The sequence below is a fragment of the Diabrotica virgifera genome, chromosome 3 (genome assembly GCF_917563875.1).
Source record: "Diabrotica virgifera virgifera chromosome 3, PGI_DIABVI_V3a".
NCBI lineage: Eukaryota > Metazoa > Arthropoda > Insecta > Coleoptera > Chrysomelidae > Diabrotica > Diabrotica virgifera.
Genome location: NC_065445.1, coordinates 270,759,018 through 270,774,155, shown reverse-complemented (window position 1 = coordinate 270,774,155; position 15,138 = coordinate 270,759,018). Strand labels below are relative to the sequence as shown.

The 15,138-nt window shown below is 32.6% G+C and overlaps 1 protein-coding gene and 1 long non-coding RNA gene across 3 annotated transcripts in view; one reads left to right on the top strand and one right to left on the bottom strand.

Moving 5' to 3' along the window:
* Positions 1 to 15,138, top strand: part of LOC114325557 (uncharacterized) — an 88,951-nt gene that overhangs the window by 1,885 nt on the left and 71,928 nt on the right. The window lies entirely within an intron of this gene.
* The window catches only part of LOC126882435 (uncharacterized), a 61,030-nt gene continuing 45,946 nt past the window's right edge, over positions 55 to 15,138 (bottom strand). Inside the window, exons 1-2 of one of the 2 annotated variants that reach the window (XR_007697346.1) lie at positions 2,304 to 2,393; positions 55 to 176 (exon numbers count right to left, since the gene is read on the bottom strand). This is a non-coding gene — a long non-coding RNA (uncharacterized LOC126882435). Of the gene's footprint in view, positions 177 to 2,303; positions 2,394 to 15,138 lie in introns of those variants that run through there. The other variant, XR_007697345.1, reaches the window with a different exon arrangement.

Sequence of the window (15,138 nt, the reverse complement as noted above, 5' to 3'; positions counted from 1 at the left end):
GAAAGTTTTAATACAAACATTAAGGATCATGGTTCATTTCGAAAACAACATAAGTCCACAAAATTAAAAATTTAATATCTAAAAAAACTAAGTAACATTTAATATTTTTCTTGTATGTAGATCGGTACATAATATATCTAAATTTCAATGTGTTTTGACTGTTTCTTGCTGAAAATCTGAAAATAAAGAAAAAACATTAAAAATTATTGTTCATTTCGAAAACCACATAAGTCTTCAAACTGAAAAAATTTGAAAAATATAAAAAAATACGCAACATTTTGCAACGATTGACTAAATTTCTATGAAAAATAAATGAATAAATGAATATTTTTATAATCTTTATATATTATAACTTTTGGTTAGAGAGGGGGAACCGACCGCCTCCATCGCCCTCCCCTGGATCCGCCACTGCATCATTTAGACGTTTTTTGTGTTTCAGAAAGATGCATTTATAACCCATAATACTTATTATAAAATACAGTATTACCTCAGAATATCCAACTATTAATGAAAAGATTTTTACGTTTCCTGAGAAATTTACACATTGTAACATATTATATTTTTTTTTCGCAATGATCGATTCAATTAGGAATTTAATATTCACTATTGGCGCGCATACGGGTAAGAGGACCCTTATGTGCGCTGGTAAACATAACATTAATAACTGTATGTAAAAAATGCACAATAACTACCTCTTAAATTCCACCAAATTTTATTTGCATATTTTAATCGGTTTTATGGCAATAAATAAATCGTCAGTTTGTAAGAAAAATTTCAACACCCCCTTAAAGTTTGCCATACTTACACTGCGGTGCAAAAAAATTGATCCACAAAAAATTTGGTCATTTTTGATGTTTCGAATTTCCTTTTTTCCGAATAGAAACCTTGTATGCTTTTTTCTGTGTTTTTTTCTCAAAGTTCGCATCACCCTGTGGATTTTTCTAGCATTTATAGAATACTGAAGTTAAAACCCAACTATAGCCTCAGGTTTTCTTAACATTTTGTCTTTCGATTCATTCGCTTATGTTGGATAATAAAAAAGTTAGATACTTTAACAACTGGTCATGTTCGTCATCAGTACAGGGTGTTTCTAAATAAGTGCGACAAACTTTAAGGGGTAATTTTACATGAGAAAATAATGACAATTTGCTTTATAATCATAATATGTCCGCAAACGCTTCGTTTCCTAGATACGGGATGTTCAATTTTTTTTTTACAAACTGACGATTTATTTATTGCTTTAAAACCAGTTGAGATATTCAAATCAAATTTGGTGAGTTTTAAGTCGTAGTAGCACCACTAATGAACTTTTTAAGTCAGCTGTAAACAAAGTCAGGGTAGCCTGGATGATTTCCAATCTCCGATAGGAGTGGCACAAGAAGAAGAAGAAGAAGTCGTAGTTATTGCACATTTTTTGACATACAATTAAGAATTTAACATTCACCATTGGCGCGCAAACGATTAATTATTATGACCGATAATATTACCCGTACGTACGCCAATGGTCAATATGCAATTTTTAATTGTATGTTAAAAAATGTGCAATAACTACGTCTTAAAACCCACCAAATTTTATTTGCAGATCTTAATTGGTTTTAAAGCAATAAATAAATCGTCAGTTTGTAAAACAAAAATTGAACATTCCGTATCTCGGAAGCGAAGCGTTTGCGGACATATTATGATTATAAAGCAAATTGTCATTATTTTCTCATGTAAAATTACCCCTTTATGTCACACTTATTTAGAAAACACCCTGTACTGATGACGAACATGGCCAGTCGTTAAAGTACCTAACTTTTTTATTATTCAACATAAGCGAATTAATCGAAAGGCAAAATGTTAAGAACGCTTGAGGCTATAGTTGGGTTTTAATTTTAGTATTTTATAAATGATAGAATATTCCACAGGGTGATGCGAACTTTAAGAAAAAAGTACAGTTTGATTCGTGCACCCGGTATACAATGAAAGTTTGACTGTCTAGCAACAATATTATTAAAATGACCAAATTTTTAGTGGATCGATTTTTTTGCACCGCAGTGTACATATTTAAAAACGAAAAAAAAAAATACCTAACTTTTTTCTAAATCAAAAAACTTTTAAATCTAATAGAAAAATTCTAAACACTCTTCTAAGTGATCTTTTTGAAATAGTAAACCTCGAACAGAAAGAAATAAAACTCTCAGTACCTACAACAAAATTTATTTACACTGCTTATTATCATAAAACTTTAATTCCTAAGCGAATCCACTACAAAAAAAAAACGACTAAAACAGTTTTAGAACAAACACCATTAACTCACTAACCTCCAACTTGTTAAAAAAAAAGAAAGAGGATCACCAAAATCGGATTAAGTTTTGATATTTTGTTGTTTCTCACTCGCTACTTCGCGTTAATGTGATCACAAATAACAAAAGTGGAGGTTGGAGTAATCCATTACACGAACAACCTTCTAAATTTTATTAATCTTGATATAATCAGTCGCATAATTAATTCCAGTGATGATCATAAATTAAAAATTTTAATATAATTAGCAGTTCAAAAATGTAACCGCTTTTTGATTAAGTGGTTCTTTAGGTAAATCTCAATTGTATGCATAATTCATGTATGTTGTTTACTCCTCCATAAAGTAAAAAATATTAATATACTAGGGCGTCCGATAAGTACTTAGCCTACAACAACAAAACAAACATTTTGGAAAAAGTCGTGATTTATTTCTGAACATAGTCTCCTTATAGCTTGGACACGCTTGACGCAGCGATGCCTCAACTTCTTTAACCCGTCTGAAAAATACGTTTTCTCGAGGTCTGCTAAGTAGGTTTCCGTGGTGGTGATGAACTCCTCATTCTACTTAAAGTTGTGCTCAGCGAGTGACTTTTTCAAGTTTGGAAACAAAAAGAAGTCGCACAGTGCCAAATCTGGAGAATACGGTGGATGGAACAGCAGTTCGTAGCCCAATTCGACGGCGTAGTTTTGATGTGCGTTGTCATGGTGGAAGAGTATTTTTTGCGCCAATTGGGCGTCGAATCGGCCCAAAAATTCGTCATAGTAAAGCCCTGTGATCGTTTTATCCTTTTACAGAAAGTTGATATAAATCGCACGTTGTGAATCCCAGAAAACGGTGGCCATTACTTTTGCGGCCCATACGACAGTGGTCGCCTTCTTCGGAAGATGTTCGCGGGGTGACGTCAACTATTTCGCTTTCCTTGGTCTCTAGTGTGTATCTGTGCACCCATGTTTCGTCAACGGTTATGAAATAATACGACAAACTCCTTCGCATTACGCTTAAACAGCTTCAAACAATGCTCTGAAGTGATCGTATGGTTGGGCTTGTTGTCCTGAGTGAGAAAATGCGGCACCCATCGCGCCGATAGTTTTTTCATGCCCAAAATTTCACGCATAATATGACCCACACGGTCTTTTGAGAAGTATAAAAACTAGAAAACTGGAATATTTGGGTCACATTACCAGAGGAGAAAAATATGAGTTGCTGAGAATTATTATGCAAGGAAGGATCCAAGGAAGAAGAGGCATAGGAAGAAGACGCATCTCCTGGCTGAGGAACCTTAGAGAATGGTTTAACTGTAGTTCATTACAACTATTCAGAGCAGCAGCCAACAAAGTGACCATAGCCATTATGATATCCAACCTCCGATAGGAGAGGGAACTTTAAGAAGAAGAAGGTCTTTTGAGATGCCTACTTACTGTCTCAGCTATCTCGCGCATCTTCAGTCGGTGGTCTGCCAATACGAGATCATGGATTTTTTCAGGTTATCCTCCATGGTAGCCGTTTCCGGAGCACTTTGCTCTGACTTATCAAAAACCAACGTGCTACCCTGTCACAACTCATTAAACCAATTTTTACCGTCGCCATCGAAGGAGAAGAGTTACCGTATTCACGACATTCAAGCGCTCTTTGATTTCGCTGTGCTATTATTTCCCTTCCTAAAACAAAATTGAAAACACCGACCGATGTTGCTCTTTTTTTATTTTTCTAAAATCCTCAAACACGTTCATTTCCACACGCGGTCAAAACAAAACTACATAGTCCGATTTCGCTGAGTTTTTGACACAGACCGTCAACAAGAATGTATTATACAATAGTAATAGTAGATTTCTTTTGCGATAGTGGCGCTCTCGAGCGGAGAGGCTAAGTACTAATCGGAGTACCCACGTATTATGAAAATGATGACTCTGTATTTCACATTTTTCAAAACCAGTAAAAATGGAAAGTACAAGTACAACATCGTGTTTTGAGTGTCTTTGGCATGACTATTTATATAATTGGTTTTTGGACTAATTATACAAATACCTAGAAACCTGGATTTCAGAAAAAAAATGATCAACAACAGAAATAAGAACCAGATAAAGAATTCTCTGCAACAAAGACCTTAGATAAAAACTGAGAGTAAGAGCTAAGAGATGCTACGTGTTCTCGATACTGCAATATGGACTTGAAAGCTGGACATTGATGCAAGAACACACAAATAAGCTACAGTCATTTGAAATGTGGTGTTACAGAAGGATGCTTAGAATAGCATGGACACAGAAGAAAACGAACACGAAAGAATTGCGAGAAATGGGCAAAGAATGCGAAATAATAAACACAATAAAAATCAGAAAGTTGAAAGTTGCAATATCTGGGACACGTAACGAGGGGACAGCGATATGAAATGCTAAGACTCATAATACAAAGAAATATAAGAGACGGATAGAGTATAGAAAGAAGAAGAGTGTCATGGTTGAAGAATTTAAGAGACTGGTTTAAATGCAGATTTATAGAACTCTTCGAAGCAGCGGTAGATAGAGTAAAGATAGTGATGATGATATCCAACCTCCTATTGGGAGACAGCACTTAAAGAAGAAGAAGATCCATAATGGAATGATCGACTATGTTGCATAATAACTCACCCTGTACGAGGATTCATAGTAATAAACTGCTCGTCAAAAGTTAGGGATATAGAAAATTATGCTCATTTTCATAGTTGTTTTTTTCGTGAACCGATTAACGGATTCTGCTAATTTTTTTGAAGTTATACTTCTTTAGGGACGAGGGTGAATTTTTACATTCCCTGGCACATGCGCACACCGACAGTATGGTATTAGTCGCTACATCTTTTAAGTTATGTAGCGCAAATAAGGTGCGCGTGAAAAGAATATATTATTAGTGTTTTTAGTAAATATATTTATTATAATTTTTATGTCTGTGGATTTGCCTTCTTCCTAATAAGCATTATTGAAAATGTTTATTTTTAAGTAATGTATCTGTCACTGTCACCGTGTTTGTAATTATGTCCTAGAAATGATCGACTGAATACAAAAGCGGTGGCAGCTGATCGGTAGCATTCACCCAGGGATCGAGAGGTTCCCTGTTCAAATCCGGACAAAGTCATATCCTTTTTTTAATTTTTGGTTTTCTTTTTGTTGTTTCTAAAATTAGTTTAATATTTAAATACAATACAAAAAACTGTTTAAAGTAGATAGGTATATTGATTTCGTTGAAATCATAATATGAAGTTAGATTACATATATTATAATAGAAGTATAACTTCTTACGTGCGTACAAAGTACACACACATTCTTTTTTTTTATTACTTTAGAATTTTTTTAGTATTGACACAGTTGTGCAAATATTAACTCAAACTTCTTTTTTGTACTTATGCCGGGTGGAAGAAAAGAAACGTTTTTCTTATGTTCAGTTTGAGACACTCTGTAGGAAGGACGAGGTACAAATGTTAATATACGTCGGAATCGTATTGTAGTCTTATATTTTGTGAACATTTTGGTTTCTGAGTGTACTTGATATCTTTAGAAACAAAGAAGATAGGTGGTTTTACTCTTTAACATGCATTTTAACTGAAACAAAACTAAATTAAGACTAAAAAATAATAGTTAACAAAACTGTAAAAACAGAAAGGCACATATGGTCAATAAGGTGAACAGTTCTTATTGACACCTACAAGAGTTATTTGTCGACCAGGTAAGCGGTATATGCACAACCCAACATAAGAGAGACGAGATTGTTTAATGGAGGCTCTGACGTTTTGGAGTGGAATTTCCTTGAGAATAAGTACGGATTTGGTGTTTACGTGAAGGCTCTTTAAATTGCGAGAGGTACTTTACAGAGATATTTTTCTTTAAACACTCTGTTCTTTTCGCACTATATGTAGAAAATAATTTCTTCTTAGCGGTATTATAAGACATGGCCACCTCACGTATCGCATGCAATCAGTTAAAATACATATTAAAGAGTAAAACCGACTAGTTTCATTGTTATTAAAGATATCAGAGAAATTAAAAAAAATAAATATTCGTAAAATACGAGCCTACAACATAGTATCGATGTATACCCATCTTTGTGCTTTTTCCTCCCTACAAGGTGAAGGTGCCTCTCCTCCCTACAAGGTGTCTCAAACTTTTGTTTCGGTTGAAACACATTTGAAACTACAAAATTGTCTATTTTTTTGTTTCTAAAGATATCAGGGACATTCAAAAAACAAAATGTTCGCAAAACATAAGACTACAATACGATTCTGCTGTATACTGTATTCATTTGTAACTCGTCCTCCCTACAGGGTGTCTCAAACTTAACATAAGAAAACATTTCTGTTCTTCCACCCGGTATAAGTACAAAACAGAAGTTTGAGTAAACATTTGCACAACTGTGTAAATACTAAAGAAAATTCTAAAATAATAAAAAAAAATTAGCGGAACCGTTAATCGGTTCACGAAAAAATCAACTATAAAAATAAGCATAATTTTCTATATCCCTAACTTTTGACGAGCAGTTTAATTGTACCTACTTGTTTATCGAGTTTTTATGTATTTGAAATATCACAAGATACTATTTAACATAAGAAAAATTGTTCCACGTGACCTTAAAAATCAACAAAGAAATTGACATGACTTTTATACCTATAAAAAAATCAGAATAAGCTTGCGACAATGACATACAAAATTAACCATAACATTGCGTTAATTGTTGCTAAATTACTTAATTGATACGAGTCTAAGTAGAAGCCAGGTGCAGTAAGGATGCATTTGTTTTTATAACATGTTGGTTATTACTGGTCGTGTAAAACGATATATATCAAATTGATTCAATGAAGAGTTCTTGAAAATTATTTGTTTACAAACCGTCATTTATTGGTTGTTTAAAACAAAAAATAGTAGTAGATTGGAATTCAGTCACTACTTGTTGAAATACAACTAAAAGTACACAGACTGAACATACTTATTTATACAGTTCTCCAAGAAATGAACGCACCTTGGTCATTTTTAATGCCTCGAATTCCCTAAACCTCTCTTGTCCTATTTAAGTAATTTTTTTAACATGTTATAGCCTTATTCTGTAACAATATCGTTGTAATAATATTGTTGCTAGACAGGTAAATTGTCATTGTATACTGGGTGCACCAATTGGCGATGTTAAGTCACAAGTGATTTCGGAAGAACTAAAATTGAGGGTGTTTTTCTTTTTATTGGCCTGCTATAATGGGGGTTTTCAATGTCAAATCGTTTTTAAAATCGTTGTCAGTATTTCCGAAAATCAATATAATTAATAAATTTTAATACAAAAGATTTAATTAAAATCTTACAAACGATTTATCAAAAGTGTTCTTATGTGTGTGTTGTGTTGCAGATTATTTGGAGTAAATTTAAGACGAACACGTTCTTTTGATTCTACTGATGCTGATATATTAATCGATGGGACTACTAATTTTTTCACTTTATTGATTTTCGAAAATACTGACAACGATTTGACATTAAAAAACTCCCGCCCATTATAGCAGGCCAATTAAAAGAAAAACACCCTCAATTTTAGTTCCGCTTAAATCCACGAGAGGTCGCCATTGTGACTTAACATCTCCAATCAAACTGTGATTTTTTTTCAAAGTTCGTGTCACCCTGTGGAAGACTCTAGCATTTATAGGATACTGAAATTAAATTCCAACTATAGCCTCATGTTTTCTTAACCTTCTCTTTTTGATTCATTCGCTTATGTTGGATAATAAAAAAGTTAGGTACTTTTACAACTAGCCTTGTTTTTTGTCAATACAATGTGTTTTTAAATAAGTATGGCAAATTTTAAGCGGTAATTGTGCATGAAAATGCTTTGTTTCCGAGATAGGGGGTGTTGAAATTTTTCTTACAAACTGACGATTTATTTATTGCTCTAAAACCGGTTAAGTTATGGAAATGAAATTTGGTGGGTTTTAAGAGGTAGTTATTGCGCATTTTTTTATATACAATTAGGAATCTATTTACTATTGATGCGCATACGGGTAATATGACCCTTATATGCGCCAATGGTGAATATTGTATGTCAAAAAATGCACAATAACCACCTCTTAAAACCCACCAAATTTCCTTTCCATATCTCAACCGGTTTTAGAACAATAAATAAATGGTCAGTTTGTAAGAAAAATTCAAACCCCCCTTTTTCACGGAAACGAAGCATTTGTGGACATACGTTGAGAAAGCAAACTGTCATTATTTTTTCATGCAGAATTACCTCTTAAAGTTTGCCATACTTATTTAAAAACACCCTGTATTGACGAAAAACAAGGTTAGTTGTTAAAGTAGGTATTAGCTAACTTTTTTATTATCCAACGTAAACGAATGAATCAAAAAACAGAATGTTTAGAAAACATGAGGCTATAGTTGGGTTTTTTTTCAGTAATTTATAAATGCTAGAATATTCCACAGGGTCACGCGAACTTGGAGAAAAAAATCATAGTTGGATTGATACACCCGGTATACAATGACAATTTACCTGTCTAGCAACAATATTATTACAGCAATATTGTTAAAAAATAAGGCTACATATAACATATGAAAAAAAGAATGTGTGTGTACTTTGTACGCACGTAAGAAGTTATACTTCTATTATATGATTATATGATTATAAACGAAATTAATATACTTTTTATTTATATTTTATTTAAATATTAAATTAATTTATACTTACTACTTCTCAAACATTTTTATTAAAACAGTGCCAAAAAACACATTAAAAATGCCACAAATGATTTCTGAACATTAATTGTCGGAAAATTTTTTAACTAAATACGTATTTTCTGAAAATAAAATTATATAATAAATATACTTACAATCATAAAATGTATAAAAAAAAAATAAAAAAATAAAAGTTTCTATTGGGATTCGAACCAACTTACCACGCGGCTGGTATTTGCGTTGTATTGCGATTCACCCGCATTAAAACTTCGCCACAGAGACAGCTTGTCATTATGTGCGAAGATCGTCTAACTAAACAGATTAACCTTTTGACATTTTTAACTTATGTAAATCAAATTACTTTGATTTTGAATTGAAATGATTTAGAATTGAAAAAATACAACAAAACATAGAGTAAGAAGACAATATATTAGGTGAATATTAAGGTGTAAAATAAAAGTATTACATACTACTTATGTATTTTGGTAGGTTCAAGGTAGGTATCGGAGCCCGTATAACGACTAATAAATTTCGCAATCACTTGCGTCGTGCAAAGTGGCTATGTTCAAATATCATAACAAAATTTGATCAACTATTTATAAAACACTTACCAGTGAAAGATTCTTTAGCTTTGAATAAGCGAGATCTGCGGCACTCATACTAGGCACAGTTTGATGAGCTTTCACAATGGCATGCAACAATCATCTCTTCTATGTAAATAAGTCCAAAAATATAATATGAAAACTATTTAAAAAGGCAGTATAACCATTAACTAACTTTTTGTTTGTTGTTTCTCTTCCTACAAATTTTAAAACGCAACAAGCATACATTATAACCAAACCATGCACAGTCCCACAGCTGTGCCACAGCTGCCATATTGGATAATTTTTGTCATGTCATTTGAACATCCAATCAGAACAAAGTTATAATGCGCATGCGCCCGGTCGCTAGGTTTTCCCATATAAAATTTCACCGTCATTACGCCCGTAAAGAAGTATAACTTCAAAAATCACTTAAATCAGACAACAGGTTTAGGAAATTCGAGACATCAAAAATTACCCATTTTTAAGGTGATGCGTTAAGTGGAGAAGTGCATGTGTTTTAATATTTATTTAAGTTCCACCCTTTATGTATCTATATATTTTTTATACATCGATTTTTTAATCTTTAAACAATTGTTGCTTTAGTTTAGATATTTTTATCATGCAGTAATTGCGTGATCAATTTGATCAATATTACATTTGCTTTTGTTTCCCTTATTTTTTTTTATTTCCTAGTGATTTAAAAGGCAAACTTCTATTTTATATGGAATGTTTTATAGTTATTATTTACAAGAATCGGCTACAGCAGTTGTTTTAACAATTCAAGGGATTTCCAAGTGTTCTTTGTGTAACGAAGCTATGTATTAAAAAAACTGTTAATGTTTCAAATTCTTTCAGTTGGTAATTTCTTTTGCAATTAATATTATGCTGACATGTTTTTGTTCGATTTAAATTCAAGTTGTTTTCCTTTTGTGTTCATTCATAATGAAGCGATCTTCACAAACTTAGTGAAGTTTAAAAAATGGATTAACCTTTCTTTCTATAATATATGGAGATAAAAATTTTCGTTGTTATTCATGTTGTGTGTCTGTCTCCATGAAATCTGGGTATTCTGTGAGTAGGTAGTTCTTTATAGCATTTTTCCCACTCTCTTTTTATACGTATTGTATTTTGACTTGTTCGATGGTATTTAAGATTTTAATATTTTCCAGGATTCACATTTCCTTGTTCCTCGTATGTATTGTTCAGTTTCTGCACATGTTTCTTCCTATTCTTCATTCTTTTCTTTTGCCATTCAACTTTTTTGTCAAATACAAATAGGTGTCAGACAGGATTGTATACTGTCCCCACTGTTGTTCAATTTATATTCAGATAGAATACCTATTTAAAGAAGCGCTCCATAATTTGGAATGGGGTGTGAAAGTTAATAGAATTCTGATAAATACAATCAGATATGCAGACTATATAGTTATTTTAAGTGATGACATGAATGGATAACAAGCTTATCGTGCCTTCTATTCAACATTGCCCTGGAGAAAGCTATTAGAGAATATCTGGAATAACAACAAGAGGACCATTATTAATGGAGTGTAAGAGTGGAGAATTAAAGGAGTGTACAAATACTAACGTATGCAGATGACCTTGATATCACAGCAAGAAGAAAGGCGGACCTGGTTCAATCGTTCACGGCATTGGAAGCAGCAGCAAAAAGAATGGGGCTACAAGTTAACACCAATAAAATTAAGTATATTATGAAGGTAACAAAATAATAATCAAGTAGCAGAACCCGAAGATCTAACGGTTGGAATATATACTTTTGAAGAAGTAAGAGAGTTCGAGATGGAAGCGAGTTGTGCAGTCAGCCAAGACCCACCCCGGGTTAGTCCAGAAAGCCACTGCGCATCCGCTAGGAAAAATATTCCGATTTGGATTTTTTGCACAATCTTACTCAAAAAGGACCCCTTTTAACAAATTTGCATGTTGCCAGGACCAAAAGTGGGTCAAAAATTTTTTAAACGTTTTTTTTTCCTAAAATTATTTTTTTTTGCATGGAACAAAGTTTTTTTGGTTTTTTGGATCATTCCAAACAGAAAAGGTCTTTAGTGACTTTTCTCTAAAGTTGATAGTTTTTGACATATACATAAGCGATTAAAAATTGAAAAATTGCGAAATCGACCATTTTTAACCTTCAAAAACTATGTGAAAAACTTAAAATTTGAATGTTGCCAAGGTAGGTCGATATTCTTTAAACATCGATTGATCAAATCTCGAAGAGTTTTTGCAGTACAGTATTCAAAACTCTTTTGTTTTTTATTGTCTAATCAAGCGTGCGCGACACTATTTTCCACCGTTGCATGTGTATACAGTATGGTGCAAATGCAAGGAATAAATTCGTTATTTTGTAAACCGGCGACTTTAAGGAAAAATCCCGAAACAGGTCGATTTTTATTTTTAAGTTATGATATTGTGGCATATATGGTATACTAGTGACGTCATCCATCTGGTCGTGATGACGTAATCGATGATTGTTTTAAATGAGAATAGGGGTCGTGTGCTAGCTCATTTGAAAGGTTCTCCAATTCTCTATTGAGTAATATAAACATTTATATAATTATTTATACAGTGTGTCCTTCTACTTCTTTTTTTGTCAAATAATTTAATTTAATAAAATTTTTTTGGACACCCTGTATAAATAATTATGTAAATATTTACATTACTGAATAGGGAATTGAAGAACCCTTCAAATGAGCTACCACAACGACCCCTATTCTCATTTAAAAAAATCATCGATTACGCCATCACGCCCAGATGGATGACGTCACTAGTATACCATATATGCCACAATATCATAACTTAAAAATAAAAATCTACCTGTTTCGGGATTTTCCTTAAAGTCGCCGGTTTACGAAATAACGAATTTATTCCTTTCATTTACACCATACTGTATACACATGCAACGGTGAAAAATAGTGTCGCGCACGCGTGATTAGAAATTAAAAAACAAAGAGTTTTGAATACTGTATTGCAAAAAACTCTTCGGGATTTCATCAATCGATGTTTAAAGAATATCTACCTACCTTGGCAACATTCAAATTTTAAGGTTTTCACATAGTTTCTGAAGGTTAAAAATGGCCGATTTCTCAATTTTTCAATTTTTAATCGCTTATATGTCAAAAACCAACAACTTTAGAGAAAAGTCACTAAAGACCTTTTCTGTTTGGAATGATCCAAAAAACCTAAAAAAATTTGTTCCATGCAAAAAATAATAATTTTAGGAAAAAAACAAAAAAAAAAACGTTTAAAAAATTTTTGACCCACTTTTGGTCCTGGCAACATGCAAATTTGCTAAAAGGGGTCCTTTTTGAGTAAGATTGTGCAAAAAATCCGAATCGGAATATTTTTCCTAGTGGATGCGCAGTGGCTTTCTGGACTAGGTTGTAGTGCTACCAGAAGAAAAAGAGAGTTCGTATATCTAGGCTCACAAATCAACCAAAGTAATACAGTAACTGCAGAAATTAACAGACGTATATATCTACCAAATAGAGCGTACTGTGGTTTAAAAAAACTTTTAACGTCATAGTCACAAAAAAAAAACAAAAATATTGATATGCAGAACTATAATCAACCTCGTCTAGACAAGGCGAAAACGGCGGGTTCTTTGGAGAAAATATTCCCATGAGATATTTTTGCATAATCACATTCGTAAGACACCCCAGAATAAGATTCAAGAAGTCGCCCACGCGAAAAGTGATCCAATTTTTTTTTAACAATTTGTTTTAACGAAATGCAAAAATCATTATTTTCTGCCCGGACAAATTTTTTTTAGGTTTTTTGGACCATTCTGGATAAAAAAGGTCTCTTATAATTTTTCTCTAAAGTTGATTGTTTTCGAGGTAAAACATTTTAAAATTGAAAAAAACGAAAATTGGCGATTTTTAAGGCTTAGTAACTCGGTAAAAAGTTATTACTACGAAAGTCTGAAAGCGACTAAATCAAAATTTAAATCCCCCTACTAGATCCTGAAGAAATTTTTGTCATTATTTGATTACCAAGTTGTTATTTTTAAGTTATAATAATGAGCGCCATGTACGTATTAGGCGGCTGTCCATGATGAGTGCGAAAGAGATGCATTCAGGCAGTCCAATGGCGCATCTCACTCGCACTCACATTTACAGCTGCGTCAATTCGCTCATTATTAATAATTAAAAATAACAGCTTAGTAATAAATTAATGACACAAATTTCTTCAGGATCATGTAGGGGGCTTTAAATTTGATTTAGTCATTTTCTGACTTTCTAAATAATAATTTTTAACCGAGTTATTAAATCTTAAAAATGGCCATTTTCGCGTTTTCAAAATTTTAAATTGCTTATAACTCGAACACGATCAACTTTAGAGAAAAATTACAAGAGACCTTTTTTGACTAGAATGGTCCGAAAAATCTTAAAAATATTTGTACGGGCCGAAAACATTGATTTTTGCAATTTGATTAAAAAAAATTAAAAATGTATACCATTTTTATTCAGTTGGAATGCGAAACCAAAACTGTCTTAATTTTTACTTAGGTAAAAATTTTCGACATTTATTAGTCCCCCACTGCAACTGACGTGAAGGTAATAGGTGCGTAGCGGCATCTGCTAAATGAAAGTCTTAAGTTTTTCAACCTAATAAAAATATTTTTAAAATAAAATATTTCTAAAAGATTTTTAATTGAAAAACTTATTGGACCATTTTCCTGGAGACACCTCCAAGTAGCGTTACCAGGTGTCCCGATTTGCGCGGGACGTCCCGATTTTCAGGGGTCTGGGGACGCGTACCGATTTGTACCTAATCGGGACACTAAATGTCCCGATTTTCACCCACGAAAACCAATTTCAGGAGGACTTGCAGTGAATTTTATAACTATGTTATAAAAACAAGGCACTCCTAAAAGCGGCAAAATCGAATGAAAAATATAATTTTAATAAAAAATAAATAATGAACGGGAAATACGGCGATACCGTGTAATATAGTTAATATAGATAATTCTAGTTCTATAGAATTTTACTTAGTTAATACTTTTCGAGTTATTTACGATTGAAAATGTTTATTTTTTGACAGAAAAATCACGTTTTCAGGCGATTTTCACAAATAACTCAAAAAGTAAGTATTTGATCGCAAAAAAATATTCTTAGCAATAGTGTAGCATAATATAAAAAAATTAAAAAATTGTGAACTCGTAAAGTCTATAGACCCAACAAAAGCAAAGTTGTAGCTCATGAAAAATATGTTCTTATTCATCAAATTCCAAATCAAATATTTCAACGTGAAATAACCAAGAAATGAAGCATTTTTCGGGAAAAACCAATTAAAACTTTTTTAATAAAGCTTTATTTTTATGTTTTATAAAAGTTTCTAGCATCAAAACTAAGCGAGTTATGGTCAAAATCAAGTTGACTCCTTTTTTTTTGGTAAAAAAATCGTGAAAATCTCCCCCTACTTAGCACCCCAAATGAAATTAATCGTTACTGCTTTACAAACAATTTACTTTACTGAAGTATTTTTTACATGATTGAAAGGCCCGAACGAGTCACTAATCACAAGTGTATGCAAAATATGAACAGCCATATTTTAACCAATTTTTGTCTTACAGAAAAACAAA